The 15,960-nt window shown below is 36.7% G+C and overlaps 1 protein-coding gene across 1 annotated transcript in view; it reads left to right on the top strand.

Moving 5' to 3' along the window:
- ZNF521 (zinc finger protein 521) overlaps positions 1-15,960 on the top strand; it is a 264,956-nt gene that overhangs the window by 133,472 nt on the left and 115,524 nt on the right. The gene's annotated exons all lie outside the window — the stretch shown is intronic.

Raw genomic sequence — 15,960 nt, 5'->3', positions numbered from 1 at the left:
TTTGTATCAAAATCTAAAGTGGTGAGTTTTTGTGATAGGGAAACATAAATAATTTAAATTGCCATAAAATAGTTTTATATGTATAGTTTCAACAGCCTGGAAATAATAATGATCATAAAGATCATGTAAAGAATTCAGTAATCACTTTTTATTCCCTACCAAATTTTCCATCGTTTTTATAAACGATCTCTGAAAGATCTCTGAAGTCACTCCAGGCCAATGTTTTTAGGATTTTGCATTTATCATGTGGGCTAAAACTAAAAGGATAATTTTTTTTAACTAATTCATATTGTCCCATTATCTCTTAATTCCTCAGGGGTTAATGCCTATGTTTTTTAATTTGATAAGCACTTAGTAATAACACTAAGAGTTTTACCAGCCAATTAAACTTTATCAAGCAGATCATTTTTCTACTGGTAAAATGACAATTGCTATTACTTTGTACAATTTTTGTGACTCATTTGTGTTTTTATACTATGAGTTTTTTATTTCATACTCACTTCATGGTATTTTATAATACTATGAATAATTGTGATGTAATGTTTTCAAAGTACAATTAACCTCATGCTCTCCTATTATGAAACTCTAAGGAAAGAAAAGTCCACATTTTAGACTCTAAACTTTTTTTCAGGGGGAAGCAATTTTTATTATACACTAATCAAAAGTATTCTAAAAATGTTTAATAAAAGCGTTGCTTCAGCTGTCATGACTGATCACAACAATTATAACAAAACTTTATATTCTTCTATAAATTAATGAAAATAAATTAAAAAGCTTGTTAGAAAATTGATTAATAGTTTTTCAGTAGTATTTGCTTTGTAGTTTTCAAATGATGGGTCTTTAGGGGGATTATTGCTTATAAAAGACTAGGTACTTAATTATACAGAATGGAACATATACATAATAGCTAAATATTGAGGACTTCACCTCTATGTTTTCCAGATGTAAGTATGAATATTATTGATTTCTTACACATTAAATAGTATATTCTTCGATGTGACAGTAACATTGACAACTTTTCTGAATGTTCAGAGGATAATGGCAATATATAAGAGATATTAAAATACAGTAATATATTTCCTTGTAATTCCTTTCTGTTTGGGTTTATGAAAAATGCCCTGTATAAACTTCCAAAACTGCTCTTTTGGGGGGAGGAGCAGTGTTAGAAAAAAATTAATTATGGCCAAATTATAAATGTTCATACGTTCTATCTTTGATTCTTGAGCGGTGTGTATTGGTGGCAGTCATTCATGATTCTGCTTCATGCTACAGTTTTAGGTAGGCTTGAGTGAAGGCCATTCTTGTAAGTTTGCAGCTTCTGGGAAACTTAGTGAAATGTTGTGGTCATGTTTCTGGTCAGTTCTATTCATTGTAAACTTATTTTTGTTTCGGGATTTATTATTTATCCCAGTACCCAGGTGAATGTGTTGAATGTATTTTCATCACAGATGAATGTTCTTTTGGACACATAGAGTTTGAATGGAATGTTACATGTAATAGGACTTTTTGATTGTCCAATTGTAGTATCATTTTGCCCGTTTGTTCTCATCCTTCTTTTTAAACTGCTTTATATATTTCCTGTTTTTATTTATCTTATATTCCTTACTTTGCTAGTGTTTCCCAAGACCTTTTCCCCTGTACATTATGGTGGATTAATATGACACTCACCTCCTCTTGGGATCTGAGCATTTAACAATTCACCTTCCTTCAGAGAAGCACATTTCATTCCTTTTCACAGAGGGCCTAGTTAGTTAATATTCATGCTATTCTTAATAATAAAATATGTAATTCTCTTGCACTCGAGGCCTCAACAAATGGATAGTATCCATTTAATTGTTTTATCTGTTGACCACACATCCAAGTCCTATACTCTATTCGTGTTGTTAATATCTAGAGAGAGAGAATACAGAAGGGAAGGGCATCACAAAGGCTAAGATACCCATTTAAGAAATCCCAGTGTGATATTTAGTCTTTCAGATGAGGCAGACAGCATTATTTTGTTGGCTAAAATACCTCCATTGAGACTGGGTATTTTGGGGTTGTGCGTCTGTGTGTGTTTTTGCCTAATCAAAAAAATAATCTCAACTAGACATTTAGCAGGGGTAGAGGGATTAGAGACTATCTGAAAAGCCTCTTACTCTTTTTGTTAAGAGGGTATATAGTGTGTTTGCTGATTTTGTTTTATATTTCGTTCAGTCTAGAGGAAGGATTATGTCACCTGATGGGAAACAAGATCTGCAGATGACTCAGTGAGGTGCAACTCTAGATTTCTTCTTTAGCCAAATCATTTGCATCTACCTCTATGTTGGCACATAAGTTTTAATGCAGTCTCAGTGTCAAGCCACTGCCACATTTCTTTCTGGATGTGCTTGCTGATCTCAGGCTATTGGCCAGGGACATTCATGAAAGGGAAACTATCAGTGTTTCTACCAGGTATATATCAGGGGTGTTCTTCTTAAGTGCCGTTTTGCAGCTAGGTGTGGAAACGTGGTCTGAGTTGCAGGAATAATTACTCCATAAAAATGCACTAGGGATTTGGCTTATGTCTATTAAGAAAAAAAAAGAAAACCTCACTCTCCACCACATTTGGACACAGGTTCAGTAAGAAATCAGACCAGTGACTATTCAGGGGTTTCTTTCTTTTTTACGTGCACGTGCACATACACACACACACACACACACACACACACACAAACACACACACATACACACACACACACACACACACACACACACACACAAAGAGCTACAAAACATTTTAACAGCTTTCCTGGGGAAAAGATTTTCCTCTTTTAATGTCTGTGTAGATGAGAAAATGTTTCTTGTCTTCCTTTGTTCATTTCACATAGTTTACTTGGCTTTTGACCTGAGAAAACAAAAAGAAGCCATTGTTTATTATTTCCTTCAATTTACTACTCACCCCTCTCTTTTCCATCAGCATGATAAATATTTATTGTTATTTTCCTCTTTGAGTCTTCTGTCTTTGCCGTTGTTGTTGTTGTTGTGATGATGATGATTTGATATGGATTATCACAAAAAGAGATGAAACCAGAGAATTTCAATGTGTTTAACCCACCAAAGGGGTTTGCCTCATATAAAATTACGCGGCTCTACAGCATAGAGTAAATTTGTAAGTGCTCTGAATAAAGGGCTGTTAGGCATGAGATAATATAAAGAGATGACATTGCCAAGAACTATTTATGAGGAGCTTAATTTTTTCACTCTGATAATTCTTGACCAATAATTACCAGCCTCTAATTATCTATTTTAGTTAGAAAGAAATTTCGATCACTATGGCGGTTGGCATTGCAACTAGCGCATAAGTCCCTGAAGAGACAAATGTGTTCCAAACAGCCACAAACAACTGTCTCATGAAACATAGTGAGCAAATTGCGAGCGGCTGGTGGTAGACAACCAGCAGTATACTCACCATCGAAGGCCAGTCAGCTTGACAAAGAAATGATCAAAGGGGAGAAATACCATTATCCTTGAAATTGATTACTATTGTCATGGACTTTGGAGGACAAGGAGTCTGGATATAACTCTGGCCATTTCTAACCCTCCCTTCCAAAGTTCATGGATGGATAATATAAAGGGAATAGATACAAACCATTTCCCTAAGAATTATTTTTTAAAATCTCCTTAGAAATGGTTACTTCATAAGTTTAAATTTTCATCTGATTAGAAAGACCAGTGTAGTAATGGCAAAATTGTCTCTGTCACCATACCCTGTTTTATGAAAAGATAGGAAAAATCCAGAAATAATCACTAATAAACATGTCCTAGATGGGTCAATGGTGATTTGAAAGCATTTGGGGGAAGCAAATTTGTTTAATTCTTAGAAAAGCAGAACTGGAATTTGGGACCATAAAGAATAACTATTAAGAAAACACTGATGCAAAGATACTATTTTTATCCACATCTCTAATACTCGGTGTTTTTTAGATAATCACAATTTTTAAAACACCAAGAAAAGATTCAACTCTTCCTCAGTACATGTGGGAAGATATGTGCCCTGTGTGTTATATGTGAGATACATATACGTGTGTGTGTGTGTGTATATATATATGACATATATATATATGATGTGATGTCTAGACATAAAGAATGTATTCATCAGTTTTGAACAGTGTAATGAGATTTCAGTCTGTTCTTGTGGCTAGTGGCATTCATATACTCTGCAATTCGTTTGATGCCCAAGGTCACAAATGGTACTCTTTTCCTTTGATTTCTTTCTTGGGTGATGTACTATGTGACTAATCTTCATTATAGTTTTGTGACATTCAGTATCACCTCTGAAGCATTTCACCTTGAGTGCTCTTGCTTTAGAATAGACTAAAACCAATATTTTGAGGTCTGTTGTGGTTTTGGATTTTATATGTCTTACAGGGAAGTATCCAAAGATATGGATCTCTGCATAGGCAGATAAAAGACCATGTTGCCCTTTAAGTTCTCTGCTTTCATTGGCTGTTTTCAAAAGAATAAATAGAAATGTATCCACAAGAATGGTTATATGGGTCGGTATATATAGATATGTATATGTAATCTCATTATCCTATGAAACTCAAAATCATTGAGATTTTTTTGGAGCCTTGATTTGTATTCATTCTAAATGAGAAGACCCTTGAATCTGTTTTTAGGTATCTTTATTTGATTGCTTACAAAATTCAGGGAATTAAGAAACAAGCATTTGGTGTTAAATATGATGAAATACTGGCTTATTTCATCAAGAGCTGGATTAAAAAAGATGAAATCTGGGCAGTTTAATGGTAACAGAAAGCTACCCTCATGTGGGCAATGCTGGCTTATTTGAAAAGCCCATAAAGGGTTTCTACATGGACCATACAAAAGGGATACTTTCTCTTTAATAGCCATCTGTACAGGAGAGATGAGAAGTGGGCCAGGTCATCTCTCCTCAGCTGTCATGATATTAACGTAGGTAATGGAGCAAGCTGGGCGTTCTGCTGGGTGTTGTTTTTCATAGATGTTCATCGATTTACACAGATAATTCTATTTATTTCTTAGAGTTGGTCCAAGTGAACCAGGCAGAATAACAAACACCAAAGCATTTCAAATGACTTTATCTTTGTTTATAACATAACTTTTGTCTAAAAAATGGTGTCACACCTACTGTGCAGATGGCTGCATGATTTGTAAACCAGCCAAAACATTTAAACCAATGTGTGATCTGGGGATAGATTAAATAAAGGATAAAATGGAGTGTGGGCCACAAATTCTAATAATCAGATGATTTTAAGTTGTGTGCAGTGTGGAGCGATGGTCACAGTGATAGCAGGGAAAGCTTGCCAATGACAGCAAGGTGCCTTATAGATCTCAGGATGGAGCCTGTGGCCTGGTAGGCCTCAGTTTGAGAACCGCACATTTGCTGTACAGCTGGCAGCTCTGTATGGGGACATCAGATAAAACTTATGTAAAATGAAGTGTTATTGCTTAGTATGAAATTGTTCAGAGAGGGAATTTGCAGACAGTAACTGAAAACAGAATTCATGGTACCAATGAAACAGACTGTAAATATGAAAAGGGTTTAATTATCTGCGCAATTTAACAAAAATCCAAGATGTATTCAGAAAGGACATTCGCAGACATAAATATAACATAGCTATACGGTTTACTGAGTACAAAGTGAGGCCACAGCAACTTACCAAGACTTCTCTATGACTAGCCTTCCTAAAAACAAGGACAATTTAAAAGAAAATTTTTAAAAAACGATAGCTTTGGAGCGGGAGGAGGGCAGAGTTTTTGAGAGCTCATCTTGGGTTATTTGGATTCTTATTTCTTAAGCAACTTTGGATGGAAATCTTTGGGTTCGCCTCCTAATTTCCACTGTTGAGCTATTAAAAGACAGATCAAGATGTTTATCCTTGTTGTGTGTTTTAGCTTGCGTCTAGCAGCTTTGATTTACAAGAGTGAAAATACTGGCACTTAGTGTAGTTTCTCATTTACAAACCCCAAAGAAAGTCCCTTAGACATTTCTTGTGATGTTATCTTTCTGTGAGGCTAAGGATTCTGGCTGAGCCCATAGACAGATTGAAGATTCCGTTTCTTGTTATTTTTTAGAACAGACTGCCCCTAAAGAGACTTTGGAGGAATGTTGTTCTCAAGCAGAATTACAGGATGCCAGCCTGTCTTCCTAGGCTCTGTACAGAGACGCTAGGAGGAGAGCTCCTGCCAGATGGATGGTGCCATGTGACTGACTGAGACACAGTTGCGTGACTTCTGGCTCTCATTTTGTCCTCACCTTGGACTTCCTGTGGAATACACACAAACGTATCTGTTTTACACTTGCAGTTTGATAGACTTGTGATCAAATATGGGTATCTGTTTCTGAAGGAAGGTTGTAAGACATTTTTGAATAAAGGGCACTAAAAGTCATCAGCAAAACATAAAAAGACAGATCCCTGCACACACACATTTGCCCGTCCACACGTTGGATGGTGACCTATTTCCACAGGATCGGTTCAGACACGTCCAAAGGAAAGGTCTCGGATGACCTATTTCCATAGGTTATTTCCTAGTTTCAGGACCATTAATAGCAGTAAACAAAGGAAAGGGAGCCAATATGGAGAGTGGGTGTCGAACTTCAGCTGCTCATATTGTTGCATTTGGTGAGCTGATGGGGTTTCGTAGGTCACCTTTAGAATTATGCCTATGACAGCAGTAGCTACCTGCCAAGATTGCAAGGTATCTCACAGCTCTCAGGATGGCGCCTGTGGCCCGGTAGGCCTCAGTTGGAGGGGTACACATTTGCTGTACAGCTGGCAGCTCTGTATGGGGCAGCCGTGTGGGCTGTTAGGGAGCTGGAAAGGAGACAAGCATGAAATTTCTTCTAACCCCAACTCTGTTTTTCTGTACTGTTGGCTGCTTCTCAGTTCCTTGACAAAAAAACCAATCAGGCACCCTTTAATCCGCCTGTGATTACCACTGGTATAAAAAGAGAAGCATAATGAGGAAAAATGCCTCGTTTTGTTGCCTTCAAAAGCCAACAAATTGGAGTTAACTTGACAGGAAGTGGCTTAATAATTAGATTATTTATTTATTCCTGACACATATCCCCCTGTTACTAGTCTCAGGAGACCCTGTAGATGGTACGATTTTCAAGCTGCCATTACTTCGCTGTCTTCTGTGAACAAAGAAGCTACTGTCTATCAGTCAATTAAATGCAGTCTTTAAGCAGAGGCTGCGAAGTCCTCAATGGAGAGAGCCCTGGGACATTGTGGCTGATGATTCCTTTCTCTGTACTGTACATCACATTCTCAACTGCAGTCCCTACAGAGATGGAATAAAGTCATGCATTAAAATATCACTTGTTGATTTGTTTGCTAATGAAGAGCCATTGAAATGTTTGTGTATTTCTATGGCAAAATTGTTGATAAAAGGGCCTGCTTGCCAGCATATTTTAAATTCATCTGCTGTGAGTGCTTATTTAAGAGTTAATAAAATTAAAGTCAACAAACAACAGAAGAAATAAACCCTGAGATAACAAGTCTTTTCTTACTGTTTTCATCAAATTAAGTGAAGAAAGGCAGGAGGAATAGAGAAATAGTGTCATTTAAATCGTTGCTTACAATACATTAATCCAAACACCATGTTTTTTCTGATGTAAAAACGTAAGTCTTTTTCAGAGTTTTCGGAAACTACATCTTTTAAGTATGAAGAGATACTGGAATCCTTTTGTGAGAATAATGTACGTTTTACTTTATTCTTTAAGATGAATGGCATTTTGGTAACGATTTATCTAACTCAGTGAATACTCAAGGAAGTTTTTCTATGGAGCATAATGAAGCCTTTAAAACCAAACTAATGAAACATCTGTGAGACATGCATATCAGACCCAACCTTACCCTCACCTGGAACATAGGGAAGGATAACTTCTCCTCTCCATTTCTTCCTCTTTGTGTTTTCTTTTTTTTTTTTTTCCTTTAGCCTGACTTTATTTCCCCATTAGTGGTGGTGACGTTTCGACTGGACAGGGTTTCTAACTCTTAATATGTTCATCAAATTATTACTGGTTAATGTTTACTATCTTTACGAAAGTTCTCTGGGCTTCCATTAATCTGCTTTATATTTCAAGAGTACATCTGTTATTGGGTTGGAGGCCTAAGGGTGGAAGACTTGGATAATATTATGACAACTCTCTGATAAAATATTCAGCTATGGTTCTTCCACTTAAAGGGGTACGTTTGGAATTTCAACAGAGGCCCCTGTACTTTGAAAAGTGTCCCCTTTTCTTTTTATCAGACTTCATGAAGAAGAATCAAGGCTTCAGCTATAGTTTTCACAATTAGCTGACAACAGGCTATAAAGAATTAATTCAAGCCATCATCAGATGGCCATATTTCTTATTTCTACCCTGTTATTCCAAGTCATTTTGTTAGAAAAAGCTTAGATACTCGGAGGTGTTCTATAGTAGAAAATGAATTTGAAACCCTTTCATTAATTGGTGATTAATATATTTCAGGATTAGTTTAAGCAGGGCTCTACCTCCTGCCCAGTCAAGTATGTTCTGGTTAATATCCAATTATCTGCACCTTCGTAGTTATTATGTCTTAATATTTCGGATATGATAACCAGAAACTGGAGAGTAATGCTAATGAGTAGCATAGAGCAAGAATTAACCAATGACATACTCAATGATCCTTGGTGAGGAGAGGATCTTCCTCCCTAACATTGCTTCGGCATCTTCTGAGCACTGACGGAAAAGTAAGACTTTCAATTACAGCAGACAAGAATTAGAAAATCAATTGTTCTCTCTTTTCAACAACATTACCCGAATTTACAGTATTAACGTTCACCTTAAAACGTTCTTTCCGTTCATTTTGTGGTGAATAAAAGCAGAACACCGAGAGCCTATTTATATTTTCCACACAGGACACATCATACTGTTTATCCTTTTCTTTTAACAAAGCCACAAGTTGTTACTTGAGTTACTGTAATTCAGATTAATATGGAATTCCTTTAATATTTCACTAACTTTACCTTTTCCTTGCTACCTTTTCTTCTTTTTCCCCCAAATTTGTCACCATGCTGCACACAGGTTATACTTCCATTTGGTTTTTTTACAGGTCTGTTCACTCATGAACAACCTGACTTAGCGCCCATAACAGTGCTTGCTAGGGTGGCGTGTGCTACTTCTCACCATGTAGCTTTAAATAGTGTACTTGGTGCATTACTCCTTTATATGCTGTATTGTAATGAAGCAACATCAGTAAATTGCAGTGAAGGGTGATTGTTGCACAGGGATGACAACTACACCTTGGGGTCCATTTGCACCAGATTATTCTTTTTATTGTTATTATTACTTCCCATCTTCTTTACTCTCTTGCTGCCGAACTTACTGTTGGCCACCGTTGCAACGCAGAGGGGATCTTGAGAAACATTGCAGACATCATTTTTTTTCCTCTTAGGCACATACCAATCACCATTCAATTCCAAAACCAGATATACCGGGTAGCTCTGCAGTTCTTTGTCGAGGCTACTTGACTTTGTTAACTTCATTTATAGTGTTCTTCATTGTCCTCTTCTTAAAAGAACAAATTTACTGTAAATAAAAGTGACACATTTTTTTCCCACACATTTTGTGTAGATGTTATAAATCTGTAGTCAAAATGATCAGCTATTACCCATCCTGATTGTTCCTTTTCCCAAAGAAGTTTAATAATTTATAAAAAGGGGTCTAGATGGGATTACTGCTTAAAGAAAAGATTTGTATCTTCAATATCTTCTTAGGTGTCCTTAAGACATAGATAAAGTCATTATGAATATTGTATACACTAGTTGTTCTCTTTACAAAATAGCCTACTTCCTGCTCTTAACTGACTGCTTTCACCCAGTAACTAATAGCAAAATAATGGGGACTGAAGTCAGAGATCCTGTGTTCTTGCTGAAAAAAGTTATGAACAAGGTTTTAACGGAGGGATGTAAATCGGGGGGTATTGCTCATTTTTTTGTTGTTGTTTTTGTCATGATTTTAGTACCTGTGACTATTTGTTTTTTCAAATTGTTAGTGCAGCTGTTGTTTTGTTTTTTCTTTCTCTAAGGCTGGGCTACTATGCAGCATTCAAACTAAAATCTAGAATTAGAACTGACACACCTTCAATTGAACTACCAAATCTTTTAAAACTGCTTGGCCGGTGACGCCAGTCCCACGCTATTCGACCGCACATACTTCCGATTGTGGGCCAAAGAGCATTGATTTTTAGCTGTCATTTCTAGTGCACATACTGTAGAATTGAAATTTAAACCTTAATCCACTCAGTAATGCAATTAATTTTTAATGTGCAGTAATACTAATTGAAATAGCCTGAATTTAGTAAGTCACCACAAGACATTTTCAAAAGCAAGCATCTCCACTGAGAACTGGGAGGACAGATAATCATTGTTACAGTGTTTACAGAATAGATGCTCACTCTGCAGGCCTCCAGTGGAATGAGAGTTTTCTTTAAATTAGTTTATAGTATATCTCTTTGAGAATAGAAATACCTTTTCAGCGAGAACTCCTACTTTCTGCCCACTGTAACAGGTCAAAGTACTCTAGTTAACTTTTTTTTTAAGGCATACTTTTAGTTAGCAATATCTTAATGTATGCAAAAATAAAATTAACCCACTTTTAAAAAATTGCAATTGTGAGTAGTTGCAAATGAAGTCAACTGCCAACAATGTCACAGTCAAAAGCAACAGTGCAATGGGTAATCTAATTACATGATATGTATTTGAGATACTATTCCTAAATTTGATGAATGCATGTGCTCTATCAGCAGCCTGTAAATCGGTTGCCTTGTTCTGGTGTATTGATATTCCAGCAAACCAAAAATATACTCTACCTTCTTATGTTACAAAGCTCTGTTCCTTTAGCTTTCTTATGTTATTTCAAAATGGCCTTTTAAATGTTTTCTGAGGTGTTTTTTTTTTTCCTAGCTGTAGTAAAGCAAATTTTGCACAGTAAAATCAAATAGGTTTTCAGTCATTTTCACACTAAAAAGGTTCTCTAACCACATTTATCTGCTAGTAAATGAGGACTTTTTAAAATGCATCGGTTCTACTGATGAATGGGCTTGCAGAGTGTCTGAACGAGCTCCAGCATTAAGTTTAAAAAAAAAAAAAAGGCAAGCCCTTTATATCATGCTTTCATGGCTCCCACATTATGGTACTTAATAAGCCGATAGTGCTGTTAAATATTTAGTAAAGGTTCCCTCATAACCCCACCATCTATTCAAATGGGATTTTAAGACATTTTTGCAGCACATAAGTAAAAATGATGCTGAGAGAACTTGAAGCAGTGGTAGTGTGGCGTATTTTCTAAATGAAACATGGGTCGCGTGGTGCAAATGAGCTCAGCAGATTCACACCTGCAGAACACCTCAACCAGTTCATGTCTGTGGACGAAGTGTTCATACTGGCTTTCATTTTGTCACTGTTAATTCAAAGTTCTTTTAGGATTAATTCTATAGCATACCAACATGGCATTATAGTGTGTGTGTGTGTGTGTGTGTGTGTGTGTGTGTGTGTGTGTGTGTGTGTTTCTGAAAAAGACCTTAATTGTGATTATTTTAAGCTGTTCTAACACCAGCTAAGCTTTATAATAATTGTTTTCCTTTTTTTTTTTTTTTTTTTTACTGAAAAGGGAGGGGGAAGAAAGAGAGATCAGGGAAAATTGATTTATAGTCTGTTCAGAGCATATTATCAAATCAAATTGGGGTATAGTACATTGAATCTTTTTGGCCTCTGTTTGGGGTGTGCTGTAGCAAATATTGAATATTAGATAGATATTGTACACACTGATATGATGCATTTTGGGTCATCCTTATCATTTTTTCTTATAGTATTTCATAGTTATTATCTAACTAGTAGTAATTGTTCTTTTAATCTGGAATGAATTTGGTTTCCAGGGGCCTTATGCAAAAATATGGCCAGTAAATCTGATGCTAACTTCAATACAATCATCACATATTGGTAGGTTTGAATTCACATGTAAACTTTTTGGTACTTAACAGTGTTATTAGTTTTGAAGGTATAAAGATAAATACTAGTAGTTCAGATTGATATGAAATGCGTGTTTTATTTTTCTAGGAGTCTATTTGCTAGACTCTAATTTTCCTCCTGTTTTATATGCAGCCAGTGACCACAGTATTCATTCAAACTGCACAGAGACACAATCTCATCTGTAAAACACGGCTTACTGATCTGATTTGCTGTTCATATTTTCCTAAGAAGAAACACAGGATTCATTATGGTGGGATGGAAATACATTTTGCTTTGAGATTATGTATATCACATGTATGTTCATATCAGGAATTTCATAATAAAGAATGAATAAAGGGGATGGCTTTGGGTATACATAAGACAGAAGGGAAGGGAAGTGAAACAGGGGTCACAGATAGGCATGTTTAATATGCAATGCTTGATGTATGTTGACCTTAGGTTATAAGAGTAGAAAATCCCATTTTCCAGCTTGTTTCAAATGTAGTAAAAATGCTGCTTCAGTTGCTTTATGCTACTCACATTGGGAAAGGTGCTTATACTGTGATAATTATCATCAAGGAATATTAATGCGTTCAGCATTTGTAACCCAAAAACTCATTATAGCTTAAGCTGTGCATCATCTGTGAAGAGAGAACTTTGCCAGAATTCGCTCTTCACAGGGGTTGCCTCCTGCTTGCTGCGGAGTGGTCAGAGTACTGCAAGGGGTCACTTAGGCTATTTTTGAAAGCTGAAGTTTTGCAATTTTTGAATCACTACCTTCTGTCTAAAGAGCATATATGTCTTTCCTCAAAATGTCCTCCTGATTGAACGCATGGTAAAGTGCACAAAATCAAAAAATAACATTAAAGAAATAAGAAGTAACCAGATCTCATTATATACATTCCAAGAAGGTCAGCACATGCATTCCCTCTCAAGGTAATGGAAGTACTTGTGTCTTCTCTTCTGTCATTGAGCAAAGGGATTCATTTACACCAGTTTCCCTAATGCAGGTGCCCTTGGGTTTCCGATAGAAATGCCCCCTCCGGGGCTCCACTTTCCAGCCCTCTGGCTGGAAATTGTGTAAATAAGACTGCAGGGTCAGCCTTGCTTTTCAGCAGCAGTGTTCATAATTAGTCTGTGACAGTCTTTTTTATGAGCTTGAACTGTTCCTGGGATCATCCCTCACACATGGAAGACATCTGTCTAATGTATAGATAGATATTTTTGTATGTATGTTTAAAATCATTCCCTAGAGGGACATTGACATGATGGAGACTAGACTCTCTGGGTGTGTCAAGAATCCATCCTATAACTTGTTCTGATTTAAATAGTTGGTGAGGCAGCTCCAATATAAATTATAGGTGGTTAGATTCATAAGAACATTGTGCCCTCACCTGTCGCGGGACAGCTGTTTGAAAGGGAACTGTATGCCTGTGATATTTTTACGTGATTAAATCCCATTATTTTCCCCCCGCTGATCCATTGCTTGTCATTTCCCATAAGTAACATTGCTCTATGCTGTATGTTATGGTTTGTGTAGACCAAGCAGAGAGCACTAATACTCAGTTCTATCAGGCTGTCTGGCATTACAGGGCTGCTATGTTTCTGAGGTCAAATTGTGAACCTGGCCTTGCTCCTGGGAGGACTAGAAAAATATGTTTCATAACTTCTCATAGACCTCAGCGAAGAGGAGGAAGGAAAAACATGAAGCCCATAGGCTCAGTTTAGATGAGCTGTAAGGTTGGAATTCATCAAACAGGAAAGCTGACTTGTTTAGGAAGCTTCCTCATTGTGAGGGATCGCCGCCATGGGTGCAGAATTAGTCCTAGCTGAGTCCTTTGGGGGTTGGGGTAGTCATTCAAACAGCCTAGCAGGCACACAGACACACGAGTTGATAATCTGAAGTAAACCTGCTGAAATAGGAATTTACTTACCTGTTAAAATCACTTACATGAAAGAATGCTGTTAGAATGAGTGTCGTGAATTCAGTGTAGATGTTGCAGACTGCTTCACTGAAAGCAATTTGTTTTGTTGTTGTTGTTGTTGTTGTTATTTTGAATGAGACAAAACCTTTATTTTATACGGCAGAGCATTAATGCCACAAAATGGATGAATGTCCTGAACCAGAGACAGGTTCTCAATCGTTTTGGGCTGGAATGTTGACAGGATCTAGAGAGAGAGAGAGAGCGGTGGCACATCTTCTGTGAGGATGTAAACTTAATAATCTTTATGAATTCTGAGTAACTCATAACTCCACTTCCTCATCCAAAGAAGCATTATGAAAAGATTGCTTCTAAATCCTTCAGACATTCTCTGCACTTATGATAGATGTCATCCTCTTTACCTTGAGGCGTTGGAAGTAAGTGTGTGTGTGTGTGTGTGTGTGTGTGTGTGTGTGTGTTTTGGCAAGAGATAAAAATGTATACTTTAGAAGGAGCAAATTGTATTTTTGTTTTTAAGTTCACTATTTGCACTTGATGTGGTGAGATCCAAATGTGAAGAATTGCTTTTGACATTACTTCTGTGTCTCCTGTATCCCAGGACCATCACATTATTATGCTGAAATGTACCATCATATGAGGTGTATGTAATGTTGAAAACTTGTAAATAGTATTAACATGTTATTCTATGTCCAGGGTGTTTGGGAAAACTGTAACGTCTTTAATTATTGAAGCAATTTAATTAATTTACTTATGATACATTGAATAAAATTGTGTGTGCATATGTGCCTCTTAAGAAAAAATTATAAACTTCCAAGTGTTGTGGGTGTGTTTAGGGGCAGAACAAAAAGCTTTTATTTTTAAATGAAAAGGTAATTTTAACTTTCTCTAAAAGTCCATTTTACATAAACTGTATCTTGAAGTAAAACATTTTATGTTATAAAGTAAAATTTAAAGTATATTTACAGTACATTCAAAGGTCTTAAATTGTATGACTGATTTATGAATTCTAACTCCAGTTTTCTCTCAGTAACTATGGTTTTCTACTTTTTATGGTCTTCCTCTAAAAGAAATTTTTGTAGGTTTCCCTGTGTACTTAAATGCATGTGTGTGTGTATACTTAGGTGGTGTGGACACCCGTACCCACTGCCAGTCTCTTCTACCACAGAGTAACTGGTGCAGCACTCCCCGTCTTGTGTTTAGCATGTTTCCAGCAGCTTAGAGAGATGGTAAAGAAGTGAAATGAAAACCGTGAAGCTTATATTAGGGTCTGATGTTTGAAAGAGAGATACTGGAAAAGGATGTGTTTTGGCTCGGCTCCCTTTTTAGATGTAATTGCTGCTTCATTAGGACTTGGAAGAGTTTCCTGTGGTTAAATTTAATCAAATGGCTCAGAATAACAAACTTGTACACTCAAAATTCCAGGACAGTTCTGTATATGAAACATGATTTTCCTAAATTTAAAACAAACAAACAAGCACACATACACACAAACACACACATCACTACCATCACCCACCACCAATTACAACAGCAACTAGTTTGTAAAATGCTGTGAGGTACTATCACAAACCTAGTCCCTACTGCCTCTGGGTAGTGGTTAAATAAATGATCATGTACAGAAGTATGTCACAAGAAAAACATCTCCAAGGATTTGGGGTTTGTTTGGTTTTGGTAAGAACCAGAACTTGAGCAAACATGTCTTAGTGTACTAGGCATTGCACTTGGACAGGTGTCAGTCATTTATTTTTCTGGGCCGTGATATGAAGTGGTTAGTATTACTCCTATTATACAGATGAGGAAATTGAAGCTTGAGCAGCTGACCCTGACAGACAAGAGCCAGTGTGCAGTGGTGTAAGGAGACACACTCACACTTTCTCAGATCTCTCTACATACTTCCAGCTGATACAGTGTTAATCTCTTCGCTCGTGTACAAGTTGCTCAGTTTGGGAGCCTGTACTGAAGTGATCTTAACAATTGCTTTGCTATGTTTGCATCAAAGCCTGATGTTGATGTCATTTTCTAGGCAACAAAACTCATC

The sequence above is a fragment of the Carlito syrichta genome, unplaced genomic scaffold (assembly GCF_000164805.1).
Source record: "Carlito syrichta isolate Samal-C Ts95f unplaced genomic scaffold, Tarsius_syrichta-2.0.1 Scaffold72428, whole genome shotgun sequence".
Taxonomy (NCBI): Eukaryota; Metazoa; Chordata; class Mammalia; order Primates; family Tarsiidae; genus Carlito; species Carlito syrichta.
The sequence above is the reverse complement of the archived record's forward strand: the minus strand, read 5'-3'. Positions and strand labels throughout refer to the sequence as shown.